The sequence below is a fragment of the Leucopleurus acutus genome (assembly GCF_964270905.1).
Source record: "Leucopleurus acutus genome assembly, chromosome: 5".
Taxonomy (NCBI): domain Eukaryota; kingdom Metazoa; phylum Chordata; class Mammalia; order Artiodactyla; family Delphinidae; genus Leucopleurus; species Leucopleurus acutus.
The window spans coordinates 77,908,784-77,918,745 of record NC_139147.1 but is presented as its reverse complement, the minus strand read 5'-3'; positions in this window follow the sequence as shown (position 1 = coordinate 77,918,745).

Here is a 9,962-nt window from a genome sequence, read left to right as displayed (position 1 = left end):
TACAGAGCATTGAGTAGAGTTCCCTGTGCTATATAGCAGGTTATTCATTATCTATTTTATATACAGTAGTGTGTATATATCAATCCCAATCTCCCAATTTATCCCTCCCTCCCTTATCCCCTGGTAACCATAAGTTTGTTTTCTACCTCCATGACTCTTTTTCAGTTTTGGAAATAAGTTCATTTGTACCCTTTTTTTTGATTCCACATGTAAGCGATATCATATTTGTCTTTGTGTGTCTGACTTACTTCATTCAGTATGACAATCTCTAGGTCCATGAATGTTGCTGCAAATGGCATTATTTTGTTCTTTTTTATTGCCAAGTAATATCCCATTGTATATATGTACCACATCTTCTTTATTCATTCCTCTGTTGGTGGACATTTAGGCTGCTTCCATGTCCTGGCTATTGTAAATAGTGCTGCAATGAATATTGGGGTACATGTATCATTTCGAATTATGGTTTTCTCCGGATATATGCCCACAAGTGGGATTGCTGGGTCATACGGTAGTTCTGTTTTCAGTTTTTTAAGGAACCTCCATACTGTTCTTTAGATTTACAACACAAACCTCAGATGTGACCTCAGGGCTACTGAGCAATCCAACTACACTGCCTGAGTCAATATACCCTTCTCCTCTCTTTGTACACCTAGTTTATGCCTTTTCCCATATCTGAAAACCTCTCTTACATCCTTACTGATGCAAATAAATTAGCTTTTTATATTCACCTGAAAAATGAAAAACAAAAGCCATCAAAATAGAGATTCAACATTCTCCCTCCAACAAACTAAACCTGAGCTGCATTAGATCTGTATTTTGTGCTATCCTTTCTGTTAAAATGATGAACTATCCCTGTTCCTATTTGAAGTCAGGATTTTCACTTGTGTACTGAACCCTATTTCCTCTTAACTTCTCAAGGACATTACTCCTACATCATAAATCTTACACTTTCTGCCAAAGTATTCTGACATCGCAAACCTGCTATAATATATTTTATCTTAAGACAACAACAACAAACCTTTACAGATCCCATGCTTTTGGCTCCTTAGAAATTAGTCTGTACATGCTGCCCTCATCTCTTCCCTTCCATTTGTTCCTCAACACATTCTAATCAGGAACCCATTCCTCTGCTCCACTGAAACTACTTGTCAGGGACACCAACAAACCTCGTTAACCAAATTCAATCATCAGTTCTGTTTTATATTATTTAACTTAGAAGCAGCATTACCAGAGTTATTGCCCCTTTTTGAATGCTTCTACTTTTGGTTTTCAGTACCTTCTCGGTTAGACAAAGGCATTTTACATTTGTGAAGGGCACTGTCCCACAGCAGCTTCACATGTAGATAAGAATAGAGAGAGACTTTTCTCAAATAATTTGTGGATGTGGCATTTTGGGTAGGCGGTGATATCCATTCAGTTTCATGGGAAATATATAAAGTTTAAGAGGGATATGCTGAGAAAAACACCACCAACTTTGATTAAAGGAGACTAAGAGAGTCCAAAAGGCAAAACAAATGCCTTTGGACTCAAATTTCTATAGGCAGGCAGTAGGCTGAGAAAAATTCTCAGCTGCAAACACAGGCCACTTTTTGATGAAAAGGAAAGACGTGTTAGAGGCAGAGCTGAGAAAGAGAAAAATATTGGATTGAATATGACAAAGAGAAAAAGAAAAAGTTATATGTATATATATACATATATATATATACATATATATATATATATATATATATATATATATATAGCTGAATCACTTTGCTGTACACCAGAAACTAACACAATATTGTAAATCAACTATGCTTCAATAAAAAGAATCTGAAAAACATTGGATTAAAGAACAACTCTAATTGGTTGGACTGGAAACATTGGATTAAGGAATTTAATTTAAAAACTATTCCCTGCTCCTAGAATAGGGGGTTCTGACATCACATGCTAGCTATATTTCAGAATTGCTTACAGACAGTGATTGCTATGTCACTCCCCGCCCATCCCTATTTTGACTGAGAGTGTCTATAGCTGTTTTCCTGGCTTTGTAACTTTATTGTTGGATAACTTCCTTTTTTAAAAATAGCTCCCTGGACTGGCGCTTCATCCGCTACTGACAAGCTTCATCTATATCCCAAACTGATGCAGATCACAAGATTTAGCACTCTGGGTCTAATATGATTGGATGATATTTGGGAATCTTGGTATGGTTGAGTGTAATCTGCATGTGGGAGGGACAGAAATTTTACAGGGATTGTTACAGTAATAGGCTCCCATGAATTTTGCCTCCACGTATCTGTGTCCTTGGGTTGTTCTCTGCCATATTAACTCTGGCGCAGAGACTTTGAAAAGGGCTCATGCACTGGGGCTCACTTGTAATCCTTTACCACGCTGTAAAGAAACCCTGGTGGGAATGACCATGTGGAGGGAGAGGCCAAGCATCGTCGCTATCACAGCTAAGTATATCCCCCAACCATCCCGCCAACTGCATATAGCTACATAAGTGAGCCCAGATGAGATGGACAGAATAAACACCCATTCAAACTATAGAATCATGAAAAATAATAAGTCATCATTGTTTTAAGCCACTGTGTTTGAAGGTAATTTGTTAGGCATCAATAGATAACTGATACAATATATTCTTGGTTTCTAGAGAGCAAAGTAGCAGTTATATCTTTATTAACTGGGACTAAATGTCCAATATCCCATGTAGTCAAATACTTGACAGAAGAATCTTTATGTGTTCATTGTCCTTGGCCAGAATATCAGGTGATGGAGAATGGCAAAATAGTCTTAAGAGAGCTGAAAGCAGTTAAGAAAAAGGTATTAACAAATGCTAATATAATACTTGATTTTATTACTATTTATGGTTTAATTAGCTGTCTTTTCAACACATCCTTATCTATACACCTCAGGCAACATATGTGTATTTGGGAAAACATAGCATGCTTAGAAGTTAATAATGTAAGGCTGGTCACTTACTAGCTGGGTGATATCTGAAACGTTAATTTAAACCTCATTGTATGTGTCACCTCACAGGTAAAGAGAGAAATAATAATGGTGTGTCTACCTCATGGGGTTATTGTGAAGATTCACAAAATTAATACAAGTAAAAACCTTAAAAATCTGCTCAGTGTAGTAAACACTACATGTACATTAGTTCTGATTACTAGTGGAGAGAGCACAAGTCTTCTGATAGTAGCTGTGCTGAGTATGTGACTACCTACTGTTCTCTGATTACGTATGATGTTGAGCAATACATTTTAATCTCTTGAAGCAGCCTCCATTTTCTGTTCTGTATAATGTGAATATTTCTTTATGATGCTTTAGCAAGATAATGAATATAAAAGCATGCTTTAAAATGACAAAATTTTACATCATTTATTTTTAAAGTATTTATGGCATAAGGTAAGAATAATGGGTGAAAATTATGAAGAAAACAAAACAAACAAAAAAAGAATCCCCTAACACTCAATGAACAGTCCAAACCCAAAGATGGTACAGTCTGGTTTGAGATTGTTTTATTCCATTCTGGTAATCCTTCCTTCCTTCTTGGTGTATTCAGTCATTTATCACACATTTGCTGAATATCTACTCTCTAACAGGCCAGTGATATTTAGAAAAGCATTCTCTATCAGAGGAGGTATTCAAGCGGAGGTAAAGGTCCACTTCATACTGAACATCCATTGGTGAATGGGTCACATAAGGAATTCAGTCTTCAGATGGGTGGTTGAACTAGATTAGAGATTCCACAAACTAGGTAGCCTTTTTTTCCTTCCTTTTTTTAAAATTGAAATATAGTTGATTTACAATGTTTCATGTGTATAGCAAAATGATTCAGTTATATATATATATATATATTTCACATTATTTTTTATTATTGGTTATTACAAGATATTGAAAATAGTTTCCTATCTTATACAGTAGGCCATTGTTGTTTATCTATTTTATATACAGTAGTGTATATCTGTTTATCCCAAATTCCCAATTTATTCCTCCCCCACCCATTTCCCCTTTGGTAACCATAAGTTTGTTGTCTATGTCTGTGAGTCTATTTCTGTTTTGTATATAAATTCATTTGTATCATTTTTTTAGATTCCACATATAATTGATATCATATGATATTTGTCTTTCCCTTTCTGACTTACTTCACTTAGTATGATAATCTCTAGGTCCATCCATGTTGCTGCAAATGGCATTATTTCATTCTTTTTTTAATAGCTGAGTAATATTCCATTGTATATATATATATCACATTTTCTTTATCCATTCATCTGTCAGTGGACTTTTAGGTTGCTGCATGGATAAAGAAAATGTGGTATAGGTAACTTTTTAAAAATACAGATTTCTAGAACCTAGTTCTTGGTTCTACTGAATAAGAATCTAGAAAATGAGAAAGGGACATTACAAAGAGAAGGAATCTAAAAATTTCACCAAAAATTCTAATGTAGACAGTCCACAGACATTGACCAATTTAAAAATGGATTAAAAGTCCTCTTAGTTCTTTCCAATCTAAAAATACAATAAATCATTTAAAAGAACAATCATATAAAACAAATGAATGTTATTGCTTTCTTAATTTTGACATTTGAGGATTGCGATACAGGTCCCCTTCAGAATTTTCTAAAGAGAATGTTATCATTCAGAGAGTGATAATACTAATCAGGATGGTAGAAAAAAATACACTCCAACACCTCTTATACCAAGATCCAGAGTGTTTGTCCAGTGGTATTAAGTTAAGTATCTTGCTTAACAGATCTAGGTTAGGGGCAAATCCTCTTTTTGAGCTTAGGTAGTTTTGCTCCATTTTTACTCCATGTTCGAGTCACTCCAAAATGTTGATAACAAAAAGGAAAGAGGTTATAACAAAGAGGAAACATAACTGGATCAGCCTGAACCCATTTCTACTATGAGAAAGAGCATGTTATCTGTGAGCAATAGTTACTACCATCATCGTCACTCACAATAAAGGACTAATTGTAAGTTTTTTTATTTCAGGCTTCAAAGTTTAGAAAGAAATAGTAAGAAAATATTGGACATTTTATTGTTATATTAAACGGTTTCTGGTTTTCTAATGGCTTATAGGTCAATCTCTTGTTAATGCCTAATAAAAAATGAGAATACAATGTTCGCTTTTAGAAGCAGAAAATAACATCATTTTGGAACACACATCATTAAAAATGGAGGTATTTTAGATTTATCTGTTTAATTTTCTCATTTAACATGTGTTTTCCCTATGTCCTGGAGAGGTAAGTGATCATGTATCATTGGCAGAAATGGGAGCTAGAATTTGTCTTCAAATTCCACTCTGGTGGGACGTCCCTGGTGGTGCAGTGGTTAAGAATCTGCCTGCCAATGCAGAGGGCATTGGTTCAATCCCTGGTCTGGGAAGATCCCACATATCGTGGAGCAACGAAGCCCGTGTGCCACAACTACTGAGCCTGTGCTCTAGAGCCCACGAGCCACAACTGCTGAGCCCGTGGGCCACAACTGTTGAAGCCCGCGCACCCTAGAGCCCGTGTGCTGCAACTACTGAGTCCACACACCTCAACTACTCAAGCCCGCATGCTCTAGGTCCTGCGTGATGCAACTACTGAGCCCACGAGCCACAACTACCGAAGCCCATGCACCTAGAGCCCATGCTCAGAAACAAGAGAAGCCACCGTAGTGAGAAGCCTGCGCACAGCAATGAAGACCAACGCAGCCAATAAAAAAAAAAAAAAAAAAAAAAAAATTCCAGTCTGGTGATTTTGTTGTTGCTGTTAAGTAATACCTATGCCAATTAGAAGTCTACACACTATTTCTAGTCATAAGATTACTTTATATGGATTTCAGAGCAGGCACCATAAATGTATAAATACCTATGTATTTATTTTAAATTTCTTGAATACTAAAGCATGTGAGCATTCGTGGTCTCACATTTAGTCAAGAATATCTTTCCACTATTTGTACATTGAACACTAACAAGTAGATTCCTTTGGAAATTTGGCATTGCTTCCTGAACTAGAATTAAAGAAAGTTTTCTCCTGAAACAACTGGAAACATAGTACATGTTCTATTCGTTGCTTCATACCAAAGCCAGCCTTATAATTCCTTTTCTGATTTTGTCTGGACAAGCCCAAATTAGCTACTACATGACTAGCCCAGATACCCTTTCATAATCAAAATTAGTTGGCAAATAGTAAGAACTTTGGCAAAAGCTGTGTTTTCCTGTGCTCTTATAAACTGCTTAGAGGGAAGTGAAAGTTAGACAATTGCTGTTTTCCTAATGAACCATCTTAGAATCACACAGTGGTAGTCTTTATTAGAACAAAAAGGCACTTTGGGGATCATTTGGTTCTGTTTCTGTGAAAAGGACCAGGTGTTTGCTTCTTTCACTCCACCACCCATCTGTCAAATATTGATACTTTTAGAAAAACAAAATTAAAATTAATTAGTAGAAAAAAGATAAGCAAAATATAGGCCTTATGTTTTATCAGGTTTCCAAAAGAAGTAAAGTGACCCTGTCAGAATGTGATGGAATATTTCTAAATATTTGCTCTCAATTTCTGTACTCATCTCAGACCAGTAACAAAAATTTTAAGAACTGACACTAGTCTGAGGGTCCTGCACCAATACAATTACCTTCTTCATTTTATACATAACATCTCTGAGACTCCTGGACTGACTTTCTCAAGATCACAGAACCAGTCATCATCAGAGATAGGATCTGATCCCATGACCTTCGATGTGTAAGTCAATGCCCTTGGTAACAGAGGGCTGCCTGCACTAGTAACTTTTAATGGGGACATAAGGAAATCTTAGAAGATGTCTGTGCAATTCAGGTATCTGTGCAAGTCACCACCAGAGTTCAAATTGATTTAAAATATGTCACTTTTATATAAATTCTAAAATACTTAGGAGTTGGGTTCTTTAACATTTCTCTCATAGATGAGAAAGGCTAAGAAACTTGTAATGTAGTTTTTATATTTTTATTTTAAAACATAAGAGTATTAGCTTTGTTAAATAATTAAATTGAATATAATAATTTTAATATTTGACTTTACCCAAGAGTTCAAATCATAACAAGTCCATGTGATTTACGCATTTCATTTTTCTTATTTTTTCTGGATGTAGAATGATATTCAAACAGATGACACTTATTTTTGCCTTCGTAATTAAATTCTCCCTAGGGAATAGACTACCTAACTGACCTTGATAGTTTTTATAAGTGTCACAAAGGACTCATAGAAGAAGATAAAATACCAGAAAAAACAAAAAAAAATTTCACAGATAAGTTTGCATGTTGAAAATGTGGTCCCTCTTAGATACCCAGTAAAACTTCCTAGTTCTTAAGTTTTATTTTGGTTTACATGTTACTGATTGATAGACGAGAACAGTTAAGTTAATAATATTGTAGACATTTTATTATGTGTTCATAAAATTATGTACAGTATAAATAGTCAGTTTCTAACTTATCAATTGGTTGGTACATTAATGATCCAAATGTTAATTTCTAGATAAGAATTTTCTAACTTATTTTTTTAATTTCCCAGAGGAAAAATATGTATAAATTCTTTCAAAGTACTCCAGTTATTATATAGATTTACTTTGTAATACGATTCCTGGATTATAATATAATACTTTCCTAGCAGAATGATAGAACCTTAAAGTTATGTTTAGATATGTGTTAATTTTTTAAATGTGTACAGAATTCCAAGGAAGCAAGAATGAACCTGAGTCATCCTTGATTAAACAAGGCACCACATCACTCTAACAGCCAATACCTTCCCGTTAAAGAATAATGGATTCTCCTCTAGTTCCATAACAAAGGCAGTACCTATCACCTTGAAGGCTCTAGAGGGCAAAGAGATGGACATCTTAGCCAGGCACTCTAGGCCTTGAACTACTTACTTCCAATTAGCTGTAGTTCTTCAATTGTTCAAAGGCTTATTTGATCCCAAATATTGTGCTCAGAAATGTAAAAGCATATTTTTACATAATGGGGTTGAAATGAAATAATTTCAAGTCATATATCTTCTCTTAGTAATTTTGAACACACAAGAGTCAATAAAACACTGGAATGAAAAGTGACCCATTGGGAAAATTCAAGATGGTGGACTGTAAAAAGATGTTGAAGAGTTTAAAGAAATTCACAAATGTTGAATAAAAAACTTTCATAAAATCCCAATTAATTTACCTAGTTTAGTTGGTTCTGCAAGAGCTTCTTGTTATTGACAGCCTCCTCCCCCATAATAAGGGATGAAATCAACTCTTCAGTAGACTAAAGCAGATTTACCATGGAGCTAATGAATGTAAACTTTCTATAGACCCTTCCTGAGGTCTGGTAGGAGCCCTTGCATTGTATCCCTATGGTCTTATACTGTTATAAAGTTTACTATTTTTCTTTTCACTCAACTTCCTTCTGTCACACTTCCATTCATGAAGTGTGGCCTTGGAGTGACCACAGGGAGGTTACATTTAGTTTGAGTTCAATGGACTATCTATATAGATATAGCATACAAATATTTAAGCTAAAGTATTTAAGTTCTACATAGCAGTTGCAATGAGCACACTTAGTACATAAATCTTGGTCTCTAGTACCATATCCACTGACAGGAATTGCGGGTCCTAAAGTTATGAATGGTACCAGTGTTGGGGCAGGTCAAAGTGAGCCTTGTTAGTCCAGAAAGTAAAAGAACTTGTTAGTCCAGAAAGTAAAAGTGTTCAAAAAAGTATAAGGGACATAGAAACTAGCTTGAAGGAGCTTCCAGTGACCACATATGGTACAATATGATGACCAAAATAAACACAGTAATTAATTATAAACCATTGAATAAATATGAATTCATGAGTCCACTAATAAATAAGCAAGTAAGTAATCAGAGGAAAAAAGAGAAAGCAAGCAAAAATACAGTAAATGGAGTAAAATATTAGCAATAGGGGAATACTGGTGAAGGGTATATACAGTTGTTCTTTTACCACCCGAAGGGATTAGTACTGTTATTACAGTACTTGGAGCTCACAGAAGGCCAAGAAGAGTGCCTCTTCCCACACAGCCACACAAAGAAAAACCCCTAATTTATGGAGATTTTGTGTAGAGTGCTCAGAATAAGGGCATTGTCTCAGTGGCAGGGTAAAATGAGCCCTAGAATAAATGCTACACTACACAATCTTAGAAGAGCTTAAAAGCAAGACTCAAAAGGAACAAACTGTTCCCAAGTAATTTATCATCATACCAGAACAAAGATCAAGAATTTTTATAAGAATACAAAAATATCCAGCAGTATGTTAATTCCCTAGCTGCCATATAAAGTATGAAAAACTGTGTGGCTTCAAACAACAGAAATTCATTGTTCTGGAGCCCAGAAGTCTGAAATCAAGGTGTCATCAGGGTCATGCTCCCTCTGAAGGTACTAGAGAAGATGCTATTCCATGTCTCTTTCTTCACCTCTGGTAGCCTCAGGCATTCCTTGTTTTGTAGATGCATCACTCTGTAGATGCATCTTCTGTCTTCATATAGTGTTCTCCCTGTGTGTCTTCACATTGTCTTCCCTCTGTGTGTTTCTCTTCCTGTGTTCAAATTTCCTTTTTTAATAAGGACACTAGTCACATTGCATTAAAGCCCACTTTAATGACCTCACTTTAACTTGATTACCTCTGTAAAGACTCTTTTTCCAAATAAGGTTACATTCTGAGGTAATGGGGGTTAGACTTTAACATATCTTTTTGGGAGGAACATGATTCAGGTCATAACAAACACTCAACAATGTAAAATTCACAATGTCTGACATCTAGTTAAAATTACTTGGCATACAAATAAACAAGAAATATGATATATAATAAAGAAAAAATCCATCAATCATAAAGAAAACCCAGAACTATCACAGATTTTAGAATTTCTAGAAAGGACATTAAAATACTTACCATAATTATATTTGTATGTTCAAAAAGATAGAGGATATGTTGGTTATATTAGGTAGAGACATTGAAGATATTTT